Source organism: Synchiropus splendidus, chromosome 7 (genome assembly GCF_027744825.2).
Source record: "Synchiropus splendidus isolate RoL2022-P1 chromosome 7, RoL_Sspl_1.0, whole genome shotgun sequence".
In the NCBI taxonomy this organism is placed as follows: domain Eukaryota; kingdom Metazoa; phylum Chordata; class Actinopteri; order Syngnathiformes; family Callionymidae; genus Synchiropus; species Synchiropus splendidus.
The window spans coordinates 14,931,455-14,944,562 of NC_071340.1; the positions used below are offsets into that span (position 1 = coordinate 14,931,455).

Genomic DNA, 13,108 nt, shown 5'->3' on the forward strand with positions numbered 1-13,108 from the left:
AGTCAGATGAAAGCAGACAGCAAAATCACTGTCCTCAAACAAAAACCAACCATAGAGGAGAATGGCGCAACAGCACTCCACTCAACCTGCCAACAGTCTGTTTATAATTCTGCCATTAAAAGAAGAAACAAAAAACAAGACCATCAAAACAAAATACAAACCATCCACTACTATCTTTGGCCGGTTGTCAAATCCCGAAATAGCTCATGTTTCTGCACCAGTTCATAACAAACAAACCCACTCACATCTCACTCCGGTAACTGTAATACTAACCACAGAGCAGGCAAGAGAAGTTTTTGAGGTTTATTAACAGGGGACTACGGTTTGAGAAGCTGGGAAATAACGTTTAAATTTGTTGTGGATCACAGCCATCAGACATTAGAGAACTAGCTACACTCAATGGAGTTACGACTTAAAAAAAAGCATCCATTCGGTTTATTGTGCCAGTTCATTTCCTGCGTTCTTCCCTCTATGCCCACCTGAGCTTGATCTGCTGATGGTGCACACCTGCAACTGATTCTATAGTCAACTTCACCTGCTCTTATTCCTTGGTTAGTCAAGTGCTGTGTGCCAGATAACGTGGCGATTCTGGGTTATTCTCAGAGTGTTTTCTCTTCCTGTTCGCCTCCTGATCATTGACCTTTTATACTTAAATTGCCCATGAGTCAGTTCTGTTCTGCCACAGGCTTTTCCTTTCCTCTCCCTGTTTTCTCAGCCGCGAGTGGGTTTCCACCACAAGCACTTATTTATTGCACTTATTTTTGACCGCCATGTCATTTTCTGTTGTGCTGCCTGATTGTGTCTTGTCTTCTGTGTGTCATGAGTCTTGCACTTGGGTTCTGTGCAAATGGTCTTTGACATATACAGTGAGTATAATAATGCATTACAACAACTAGATTTTGAAATGAACTTAATTACGGTAATTCAAGGTGGACGGTTTCAGAGAATAAATGTTAATCCCGCTGTAACACTCACCTCAAAAAAATGCTATTGTGCTTTAAAAACATCTGTTTGCTTGGTTTTGGCTGTCAACTGCCAAAAGCCTAAGCTTCAGTGATATATGCGTCAGAACAGGGCGACACAACAAGGGAGGAGTGCATGTTTTGCACATCAGGCTGGTGGTCATAATGTTACGGCCTGTTTTGAATTAAAGCTTGAGTCCATTTTTCCTGGCAAATACTGGCCAGCTGAGACCAAACTCGTCTCATGAGAGCTGATGCTGAGCATCTCTCACGAGAAGTGGACCACTGTTGATGTCCTTTGTCTGTTTTTCAGTTTGGACCAGAAGTGAATAATAGTCGATGTGCTTCTCCACTTCATGTACCCCGGAGTATTGGCTGCAGTCTCTCAGCGTTGCCTCGGCCGACTGAGAAGAGGGTTGACCTGGAAGTCAGTCAAGCGCTCAGAAGCTTAGTCATCCTCCCCTGAGCATCCTGGAGGAGACATGGACACTGTCACGGAGATGACGCTCATGGATGAGCAGGTACGCTTCAGTGCGATCACACTCGCCGACACCTGCCACTGTGTGTGCCGAGGCTTCGCCGACAGACGGGGAATATTAGCGCTGAGCTGGAGCTCATGCGTGCGCTGCGCTTACAACCAGATTCTGAAAAGTAGCTGATAAGGGGATCAACTTAGCCGCTCATCCTGCTTGATGCCGCTAGTGTGGGAAATTAATAGAACAGCATGTAAGGATGAGTGTGTGAATAATAAGCTCTTACTTTGACGGTATATAAATAGACACGGCTTGGTTGCTGTTGCGCATCCTGCAGATGAAATCCTGGGGGAAGCAATTATTGCTCACCTTAACCCTTTAACGGCAAAGGAAAATAGACTTCACAACAACCTAACAAAAGTCTCGAGAACTTGCGACATCCTAACAGGGCGGCGGGAAAGGAAGGTGAACGTTCCCACACCAACACAGATCAGAGAAGCCGGGTTGTTTCAGCCTACTGTATAGTTGTGCTCTGAAAAGGCAAGTTCCAAGTCACTTCATCTAAGATTCCCCAGTCGGAAGGCGGAGGAATTCTCACCAGCCAGACTACGCAATCCAAAATGGCTTCCCGCAACAAAAACAGGAAGTAGAAGTCAAAAGATTCCCTCTTCATCCAACTGGTTTTCTAGTGGAAAACTGGGCAGGTATTTAACAGGAAGTTGCTATCTAGGAAATGTGAGAATAGCTTTGGTCATTTACTTCTTTCCCTACTACGATAACAGAAACGCACTGAAATCCACCAAGACATCATTCCCAACTCTTACTACCCAAGTCCCAGGTAAAAAGAACACGGTATAGGTCTAAACCGCAGACTAGCTAGCTGAACAAGAACTGACTGGAATTTAGGCATAGAAATTATATTTCAAGAATTAATTAGCATTAGGCGCTAACTTAAACAGTTGAAGCTAACCTTGACTTGACCTTGATTTTCAATTCACCCTGACTTTCTGAGAGGTATCCCACGACTGGTCGGGCATTTTTCATGTGGTTACTGTGAAGACTGTTTCTGAGGAGCGGCCTGTGAGCAGCCATCCTGTAAAACGGGAGCGGACTTTTAGAGGTCAGCCCTGTTAATCTCCTACATGGCATCCATCTCAAGGTCACATCTTTAATTTGTCATTTGAGTTGACCCTTTTCCTCTCATGTCACTGCATGACGCACGCGCACCACCACAATAGAAGCGCTAAGCTTTCTGCCCACTGAGAGCAGATGGCGCTTGATGTCCACATGTCTGCGTGTGGCTACAGAGGACAAACAGCCTGATGTCACCACCAAGCTCCTGACTGACCTTTAAATGCAGTTAACACCATCCTTCGCAACTTAACCAAAAGCAGCCAGAGTGAAAAAGCACAAATATGGAGGTTACAACTCTTACAGGCTCCATCTGACGGCACAGCCGACTGTGGGAAAAGCTCTGGCAGCTGATTTCAGATTTCATTTTCTTCCCCTCGAGACGTGGAGTTGAGTTTGTTGACGTTACAAATCCCTTCACTGCGGGGAAATAATCTGCAATGTGAAAACAGAGAGCCGAAAATAACGAAAACATCCTTGAAACAAAGATTGCGAACAGCAGACTGCAACAACAAGACTCACAAAAGCAGAGGGGTAATCAGTTGAAAAGAAAGATTCAGCTTTTATAGCCATCACTTATTGGGCGACCTCAGCTGAAAGGTGTTTTCAGGTCAAGTGGGACGTGTGATACGATGTCGTGTGTTAGGATTCACTCAACATTGCCATCTTCTAATGCGAAAACTGGCAGTGTACAAAAACATTTCATGAAATATCAGAAAAAAAACAACATACTGTCACCGCTACGATCTATATCACTCAGCGTTCACAGAAACCATGGTTAGTTACTAGATGTATTACATCAGCACTGACTCACCAAGCAACAGCAACTATGGAGTTCGAAGTTGTGGGTTTAAATCCGAACAAGATGGAACAAGAGACCTTAGACCAGGTGGGGTCAAACCGGTCCTCACAGGGCCGCAGTGGGTGCAGGCTTTGTTCCAGCCAACTGCAGCCCTTTTGTGGATCAGTTTGACAACCCTGGGCCTCTGACAACGTCCTTGGAGTGACATGCTGATCCATTCAGAGTCACTTTGGATAAAAGTCTGGGACAGTGACCACTACAGATGTCAAAATCCGGCAAAGACCAGAAGACAAGAATCTTATAGCGGGGGTTGTACAGGTAGTTTAGCTTTAGATTGGACACCTGAAATGTGTATCCATTCGATCAGGAATGGATGATCACACCTTACTGCTTGTAAAAAAAAACTGCATGCAGATGAGGGTAACAGGAGGCTCTGGTTCAGGTGCGAAAACACTGTCAGTAGCAGATGGTGTTTTTAAGGTTCCCGATGAAGAAGGTTGTTCAAAGGCAACTACGGTGTTGACCTTAAGCTTCTCCATCAACAGATCAGAAGCAGCTGCAAGCAGGTCACGGTGACAATATGGCAGAGAGTTAAAAAGCACGAGAGGCTATCAACATTGCAGTTAATACCCTTATCTTAATCTTCAGCTTCGACGCAACATTACTAGACAATCAAGTTCAAAAACATCATTCATTGACTTGAATCACATGGCAACAAAGGAGATTTCAGGGCGGGGGATTATCGGAGTCTCCACATCAACAAAGAATGTCTCTGCATTGCAGCTATTATGTAAAACGGACATGAGAGGAGCATAAATGTGCACGTGAGGTTCAATCTGTCGCTTCAAACCCTGCTGGACGGACGGAGCCTCTGGTGTCTCCGTGGGTTTGTTTGGCTGAATGGGAAGCTTGTTGACATTTGAGGTGCTTTTGATGGCTTGATCACACGCAGATTATTGTGCGACAGTTTTTAATATCGCAGCATTTGATCTGTTTATTGGCAAGTGAATCCAGACTACACATTCAGATAACTTCTTCGCTGTGTCTGTGGTGTCCCAGTCAGGTTCTGCCGCCCCTTATCATTTCCAAAATCAGTTCAGATGGCTGAGTGTGGCACTTGTTTACCACTGCTGTCTGACAATTTGGAGACTTAAGTAGACAAATTTGAAGAATTTAAGACAGATGGAGAAGGAAGAGGAGTTTGGCACCACATTAATTATAGTTTATTATCTGTGTACTCTGATGAGGTTGGCGATTTGACGGCAAAAATAATGACTGTAGCATCTGTTCTTTCTCACCTGATGTCAAGGAGTTAATCATCCACATTGTTAGAGAAGGTCTGGATCAAGCGGAGTCCTCTCGGTGCACTGCCGACTCTCAGCCCTATTATTTTTCACCGCGGTTTATGTGTTGTGTTGCAACTGTCCATTTCCCCCCAGAGTCCACCATCATCAGCCAAGCAGACGCCTCTCGACCCACGGCTGCCGGCGTTCTCCTGACCTTTCACCCCACTCACTATCCATCAGAATATGTCTCTGAGCGTTTCCAGCATCAACACATTTCATGAAACGAGCCTTGACTGCGCTCTGAACAAACAACCATTTAATTTCTCACAATCTGACACTTCCATTTATTTCCCCCTTTATTTTCCACCTGTCCACGCAGTGATTATCTTTCGGATAAAGTCCGGCACTGAGTTAATCCTTCTATAATCTGGAAATCTGGCTGAGATGTACTTGCAGAAGGGCTGTCCTGCTCTTACAAGGATTTGCCTTTTGTATAATAGTTTTAAAGATTATCCTGACATATCGTTAATTTCCAGGAACATTTGGCTACAGAGTGAATCATTTTGCTAAGAACATAAAACTCCCTCATTTCTTAATTCAAGTTTCACGTATTAAAAAAAAAAGTTTGAAATTGAATGGGTGTGTGCTGCGTGGGGAGGGTGTTTTTGGTTTGTCGACCTCACAATGTCATCGCTGTCCTGTCAAGACTGGACGGTTGCAAGCCAAATTTCCAAGACTTGACTTGGAGTGTTCTGTCCTCGTGGGAGATGAAACTCCATTCTTCCCAACAGTGCTGCATCTCCAGTCACGAGAGCACCGAAAGGCAAAGCTCTCGACTCACAAGGGAGCAAAGGGACGGTGAATTGGACCATCTAGTTAAGATGTCTTCCAGCTGGAGCGGTTTAATCTCTCTCACCATTAGCTGCAGGGAGCCTTTAGGTGGGAGGAATCATTTTACGCTCACAACTGACCCACAGTTAATTGAATCATGATTATGATTTTGAACTATACGGACCATCTGCAATATCTGCATTGAAAGGGCTTCAAACTGTGACCATGTAAATCTCAGATCTGCTCTTACACAGCCGAGCAGCAAGCCTGTACAGTTCGCAGAGGTTTCACATTAAATAACACTAAACTGCTCAGCAGTGTCCAACTGAGACCTGTCAATCATTTATGTGTGACCCACCTCCCATCTGAAGTCGGCGTGTCAATGTGCCGGCAAGGTGCCGTTTCAACGTGCGGCGGCTTGGAGAGAAAATAAACCCTGGCTAATGAGAGTACAGAGCCCACCTGTGCTACACATTACTAGCCTCATTCATGCTTGTATTGTATTGTATTGTATTGTAGACCAGGGGGTTCTTAACCTTTTTGATCCTGGGGCTCACCTTTCCCAGAACAAATGAGCAATGAGTAATAGAACTGATTCATTACTCTTGATTTAATTTGTGATCAATAACCAAATCTAATCTACCTACACGTAAACAATCCAAAACCTTGTGAAATGACATGACACCATGTGATCATCGCAAAGATATTTGTCATCAAAAAGTCCAACGAGCAGCAGAACAAGTGCAGGTGCGTAAGATAAAAATTATATATTTTAATCAAACTCCAAAGAAGAAGGTGCTTTCATGAACAATATTTGCTGTTTCATTTTTTTTCTTTTCAAGAACTTCTCCATAGTTAACTATCAGAGATTTGGAGCTGTCAAGTCAATTCAGTGACACACAACCGCCACCATATGTGGCTGATGTATCAAAACTGAGCGTCTGGCGGCCCTCACAGCCCAAAGGGGTAAAACAAAAAAAAACTTTGTCCTCTAGGAGGCGCTCACGGCCCAACCATGGGCCCTGGCCCTATGGTTAAGAATGTCGTAGACCTTCTAACCCTATATCGGGACAGACAACAGAGCATACAAAGACCAAGTTGAGGAAAAGCCCAATGACGGACGAAGACTAAACTGAATGCAGAACAAACTAAGTTTGTTCCAATGAAAGTATTTCTGTTCTTGACCTTTTTTGAACTGACTCCAGTTTTTATTGCTGCAAGAAAGAAATGTGTTTATATGACGAATAGACTCTTCTGTATTCTGTGTTGTCTTAGTCTTGACTCGGGCCCACAAAGTCACTGAATGCGCTGGTTTCAGCACGGAAGGTGTGGGGAAATTGAATAAATATAAATAAATATAATTGAATAAATATAATTACAATGTCAATGTGATTAACATTTCAGGTGTAAAGGTGCAGCCCAAGATGGAGGTGCTTTCTCAAAGCCTGTAAGCAAACACACTGCCTTAAGCTGTTGGCCTTTTTAAGCAGACACTTTTCCTTCGGATTTTCCAAGCTTTCCCTAGCCAATTCAACAGTAGACTCAAAACCGTATGCCTCAAAGGAGGAAAAAAACAGCTTTGTTTCGTGGCTGCTTGTGAGCCAACACTTAAAGCTTCATTCACGTTTCAAGCAGAGTCATGTCAGTCCTTGTTGTGTAGCCACGAATGCCTGATATCTGTCCTCTTGCATGAGGGTCACTACAGTGTAATACATGGCCTAATACATGGCGCTGCCACAGGCCAGATCAGATATCGATGAACCATTTCAAGCTGCTTATCTGACGTTGTTAATGTCCTCCTTTACAGCAATCAGAGGGAAACTTACACTGCAGTGCGGTCATGTGATAAGATTCAGACTCTGTCAACCTATTCCCGCCTAATTCCGCAGCTATTTCTGTGAGAGCCCTAATGAGCGCGCTGACATGCCTTGCTTGATGCTGATGTATTAGGAGTGAGTGCAGCCCACACACACAGCTCACTGCGCCACACTTCCATCCCTGGAGTAAGCACAAAGAAGCAAAAATAATTCCTAATAGTTCCTCTGGCCATCTTCAAGATGCGCTTCTATTGGCTGCGACTGGCGGCGCGGCCCTGAGAGGTCGCCTGGAGGATAAAGAGATAAGCGCTGGAGGAATTCAAAGCTTTCTCACACTGTTGACAGCCGCCCCTTCGCCGCACAAAACATTCAAATCAGCCAGAAACCTGCCTGAGCCGAAACCTGTGGCGACCTTCTTTGAAATTCAGCACAAAGCGCCCCACCGATTTGTTAAAATGTGGCCCGCCGTAACAGATGAGGGAGCATCTCTGTTTCTATTACTCACTGAGACAACAGCTGAGGAGGGAACAGCCGGCCCTTCTCCAGCGTACAAATACAAATATGAGATGCAGGAGTTTTTCTCCGATGTTTGTTCGCTTCGTCCTCAGGGTGTAATGGGAAAGTGCGGCAGTGAAAGTGAAATGTGTGTGTGAGAAGATCCTTTGCTTATCAAAGGCCCAAACAACCTGCATTCAAATGCAGCATGAATAGAAGCCATAATTTGTCTTTAAAGCAAAGCTCTCAGTGATGATCGATTGCGCGAGGTCCGGTGTCGCTAGTGCTGTTCCCGGGTCTCTGATGTGCTGTATGCTTTTTATTTACTGTCACCCAGAGTGCGGAAACAGTGGCTGCATGACCAATTAGCAATCAATTCCAGCAACCATTACGTCTTTTTTTCTTCCATTTTGTCACGTCATACGGTGTCTGTGGCTCAATAAAATGATCCGCAGCCTCCCGGGGTCAACAGTTAAATGATTTTTACTCCACATTAGTTAGCCAGTCATGTAGCAGATAGATGTACAACGGAATTTACAGAAAGATGATGCTGAGCTTGTCTGGGAAGTGGTTAAAGCAATTGAGACACAAATACAGGCTCGGACTGAACGATGGTAAATAAGTGGCCTGTTGTGTAGGAGCTGGCTGAGCGTCTTCAATAGAGCTAATCCTGATACATTACATACTGCGATTCTGATTCGTAGTCATTTTACTACAGATTATTGCGATTGCAGTTTCACTGTTTTCTTCTCATGATACGGTGCGGATCCTGATACAGCAGTGGGGATACAATACATTTCGATATACTGTGATAATATAAATTCAGCCAATATATTGTAATAGAGCCATCATTTCAAGGGGAAAAATCAGATGATGCAGTACAATATTATGTACATGAAAATGAGTTTGTTATGTCGTCATTCTATTTAGACTTTCTGTCAAATTTCGCAGTCCAGCAGAAGAATGAATCAACAAAATAAATACAGAATACAGACAGAAAACCTTGGTATTAAGCACGCAGCATATCCAAGTATCTATGTCTTAAATATTGATACATCAAACACAAAATATCAAGACCATATCACACAATCACGTATTGCAATGTTTCAGCAAAATATTGTTATAATATTGCGCAAACAAAAATTACGATTTGAGCACTTCGATATTTTCGTACGCATCTTTTTTTTAATAACTGAAGCTGAATCATATACTTCATAATTATTCTGGGTAAGTATTGAAATTTCATTGTCAAGAAAAAAGATGCAATAAATATGTGGAGGGATTTGTTTGCCCACCCCGTGTATTCAAATCTAATTTTCTTGCTCTACTACTCGTCTCTGGTGGACGACTGACCCTCTTCACATGCCCAGGTTAGCCTCCCACGCTGAGATTCCGCTGCTAATGTCAATATATAAATAAGTGTGACTCGCTATGTCAACGGCCTCTCAACTGACAGTCAATAAGGAGTCCCCCCGCCACATACTGTAAGGAAGACCGGTCCCCCATCCCATCAAACTCTGACTCATCGCTTGCCCTGGAGAAAAATCCAAGCAAGAACCCAAGGTGGTGACAGATGGAAAAGCCTGCAATGTCCCGTTGCTGCCCAAAGTGAGCGGTGAATGAAGTATTTGGGGATTTTGTTTCAGATGAAGCAACCAACAAATTGGCTCTCCATTCTGTCTCAAAGAGCTGAGCAGAAAGGGAAAACACTCAGTCTTCACAAGCTTTGGATAGTGACCTACGGAGCGAGGAGCCTGAGGAGGATTCTGGGGAGTTCCAGAGAGAAGTGCCATGTCTTTGACTCATATATACAGAAGAAACTGGACAGACGTTCTCACCAGTGTGTGCGCTGTCCTTACACACATGAATAAATCACGCAATCACAGCGAGAAATAGGATGTTGACAAGCCTGTTTCTGGCTCTCTCCACCAACAAAAGCACATTGTTTTTGTTAAACGAAACGATAATCTCCTCAAATTGACTGCGCGCAGGTTTCATACCTTTGAGCACAATCGAATTTCAATTTTATGCCTTCCACTTGACACATCTCCAGACGACGGACTATAAAGAACATGTATTTTATTATGTTCAAATGTGTCTCGTGGGTTGTAATTAAAAAAACGGAAAGAAAAAACGGAGGTATTCTCACACCATCTGATGATTCAGGTTTTGGGGTCACAAATCCTCCGAGCTGAGCAGCAGGCATCTGGGGATTAACCAGCGAGACGCTCTCTTGGATACACAAACAAATGGGTTAATAAAGAAGACAATTCATTTGGTTACACAAAGAACCACTGGAGAGGGGGAAAAAAACATGCTGGGCTCCGTCTGAGTTTCAGCTGTGGTTAAAAATTAGCAGGCAGACTCTAATGAAAGTCCTCTGCCTTCACACTTTTGAGCAAATGAGGAGGAAGTCGAGTGGACAAGCAGCCAGTGAGAGGTTGGATCATCATACCAAACACTTCAGAAAAACATCTCGTGTTTCATTCAAAGTGAAGTCGACCCCTGTTTTGGATATTAACTGAACACACCACATGAACAGCGGCTCTACTCGGGGTCCCCGGCAGATGACTGAGCCCTTGACAAGTGTCCCCAGCAGGGCACCTCATTTGGTCACATCATGAAGAAGAGGCAGTACGCGCATCGAGGCACACCAGTAGATGTCAGTCAAGCTTACGGAATGAAACTTTGTCTTCTTGCGAAACTACATGACCACAACACTGCTTGATCTAAGCTGCCGCGATGCGTTGAATAAGCAATAAAGCTTAAGGCTGCTCCAGGAGCTCGCTGTTGAACCTACTTTGGCAACATCTTCTACCGCTCCTCAAGTACACAGACGTTTATCTCACCTCACGCACGTCTTCGTTCGCTTCCAAAGGCGCTGTCCGCTGCAGATCCACGCAGAACATGCTTCCCAACCCCCGTCATAAATATCACACACGTTCTTCTCTTGAGTATCCGACCGCAGTCCGCCAACCGGATTCCACCAATATACCACGCGCTGGTCCACGATCAGCTGCTGCACCGAGGCGCAGACGGACGCGGTCCCGCCGTGGACGCTCAGGACCCGCTCTCTCCTGTCATCAGGTCCCGCTGCACATGTGATGCAGAGAAGCTGGAGCGTGTTCTCGGTGGGATGTGTGCGTGTGTGTGTGAGGAGGCGCTCCAGCCGCTGCGGCGCTTGACTCCAACACGGACCAACAGCACTGCCTGCTGCACTTAAAGAGACACGACCGAGAGGGTTGGGGATGGGGGGCAAGCACCCCCCTCCTCTCATCACACACCACTGTCATTATCAGATAAATGGCCAAGACGGAAGTGCGTGCGAGATTTGAGACGTTGGTGGCAGCAATCCTCACACCATCGCTTCTGTTTTTGGCTCCACTGACTCAGGTGGTGTGAACATCTCATGCCACATGAAGCCTGGATTCATGTCAAGCTACTTTATATAACAGGAGCATGGAGGATATATTTTCTTCCTTCCTTCATTTATAACTCTGAGAGGGACACCCTGGACAGATCAGCAGCCCAGCATCGTCAGACCACCACTCACTTTCCTTATTCTACAGTCTTCATTTACGCTGACTTGAACTGACTTTCCTCAGTGAGTGGCACAAATCGGTCTTTTGAAACACCACACAAACACCAAAAGTAGGTGTCTGTCCATGACGTCAGTCCAGTTAGACTTTCATTCCGCTGTAGACAGAGGAATGAATCTCTATTCAACAAAATAAATCCAGAGTACAGAAAGAAAACACTGGTATTAAGAACGCAGCATATCCGAGTGTTTATGTATTAAATATTGACATAGCAAACATAAAATATCAAGACAATATTGCACAATCAAGTATGGCGATATTTGAACGCTGTCACCACAACCAACAACCTCAGAAACATTAAAAGTAGGTCTCTGTCCATGACGTTCAAACATTGACTCGCTGATCTTGCAGACGGTGAGAGAAAATGTCACTGGTTACAAAGACAGACGTACTAGTGCGCTGGTTCTGATCAATACTGAAGCTGGATCAGGACCAAGACTGGGTGGTGTCACCAAGCTTTAGCAGCACATAGCTAATACCAGGAGTTTTCCTTATCAGTATGGAATCAGAGACACCATGATTTATAAGGAAGGTTGAAGAATAATGTGTTTACAGTGGAATAAATACATGAATACAAAATGGATAAAGTCAATGCATCAATGAACTAACAAATGAATGACTGAGATTGCTTTTGAATATTGTTGCCACAGCTAAAACATCAGGACTGCAAAAACTGCTCAGGACACAATTGTTTGTGCTTCTATCCTTTTAAACATAAATATTATGCCCACTGGCAAAATCTCATTTAGTCTCCTTCATCATGGATGTTTTCATTGTGACATCACACTGTCTAATGTGGAGCACCTGGAATTGGTGCACTGAAAAAATGTCAAATTTTTATGCGTGCCTGCGGACACAGTGCTGAATTACTGAGATGTTTTTGTCCTAAATGCATTAGAATCTTATCCCTCGAATATAGTGAGTACATCAAGTTCCTTCTCATTCATTTAAAATGCAGTTGGAAAAGGATCACATTGACTTGACTGTCACTGAACACACAGAACTGAAGTGTTCTTCAAACAATGTTTGCGAAAACAGGCTGCTTCTCGGGCAGGAAGAGAGTTTTTCATGCACTGTAATCCTTAATTATGGAGTGCAGCTAGCATTTGAGATGCAGCTGCTGGTGAGTTTTCACTGGTTATCTCCATTATATGTGGAAAAGAAAAGTGAAACCCAAGCAGAATAAGAGATGCCTGTCTGGACCATGTGGTTCCTCCTCATAAAATAAGCAAAAATAAAAAACAGCCATGATAATTGTCTTTTTTTCCGTCTTTTGATTTCTGTATGGAGGAGGCAACCAGAGTGGCCCAAGGACTCCCACACAAGCACATGGAGTAGATATAAACACCACATAGAGAGGACCCAGGTTCCCTCCAAACAGCACTCAAATTTGAACACAAACCCTGCAGTTGTGATGCAGCGGAAATCTGCAATGATATTAATAACAATATACTCATTTCACTTGTGATACAATGATGGATATTAATACATATTTGTCCTAGCTTTATTTCTCTTCTCTTCCCAGCTGACTTCCAGATGTTGTGTGTCGGCTGCACGCAGGATTTTTATCGGTGGATCAGGGCACTCATCCTTTCTGTTTAGCTGCAAATCTCCCTGTGTGTAAACTCCGCTCCTCAATCAGTTTTATCGCTGCGCGCTGACGGCCATTTCCATTTAATCAATGGCTTAAAGAAACTCTCCCAGCTGTTTAA

At 44.1% G+C, this 13,108-nt stretch overlaps 1 protein-coding gene across 4 annotated transcripts in view; it reads right to left on the reverse strand.

Moving 5' to 3' along the window:
• wscd2 (WSC domain containing 2) overlaps positions 1-10,978 on the reverse strand; it is a 41,474-nt gene extending 30,496 nt beyond the window's left edge. For 2 of the 4 annotated variants that reach the window (XM_053870261.1, XM_053870262.1), the window contains exon 1: positions 10,647-10,978. The gene's annotated coding sequence lies outside the window, so the exon portion shown is untranslated. The remainder of the gene's footprint in view (positions 1-10,646) is intronic. The other 2 variants (XM_053870264.1, XM_053870263.1) reach the window with 1 other exon arrangement.
• Positions 10,979-13,108: the final 2,130 nt, after the last annotated feature.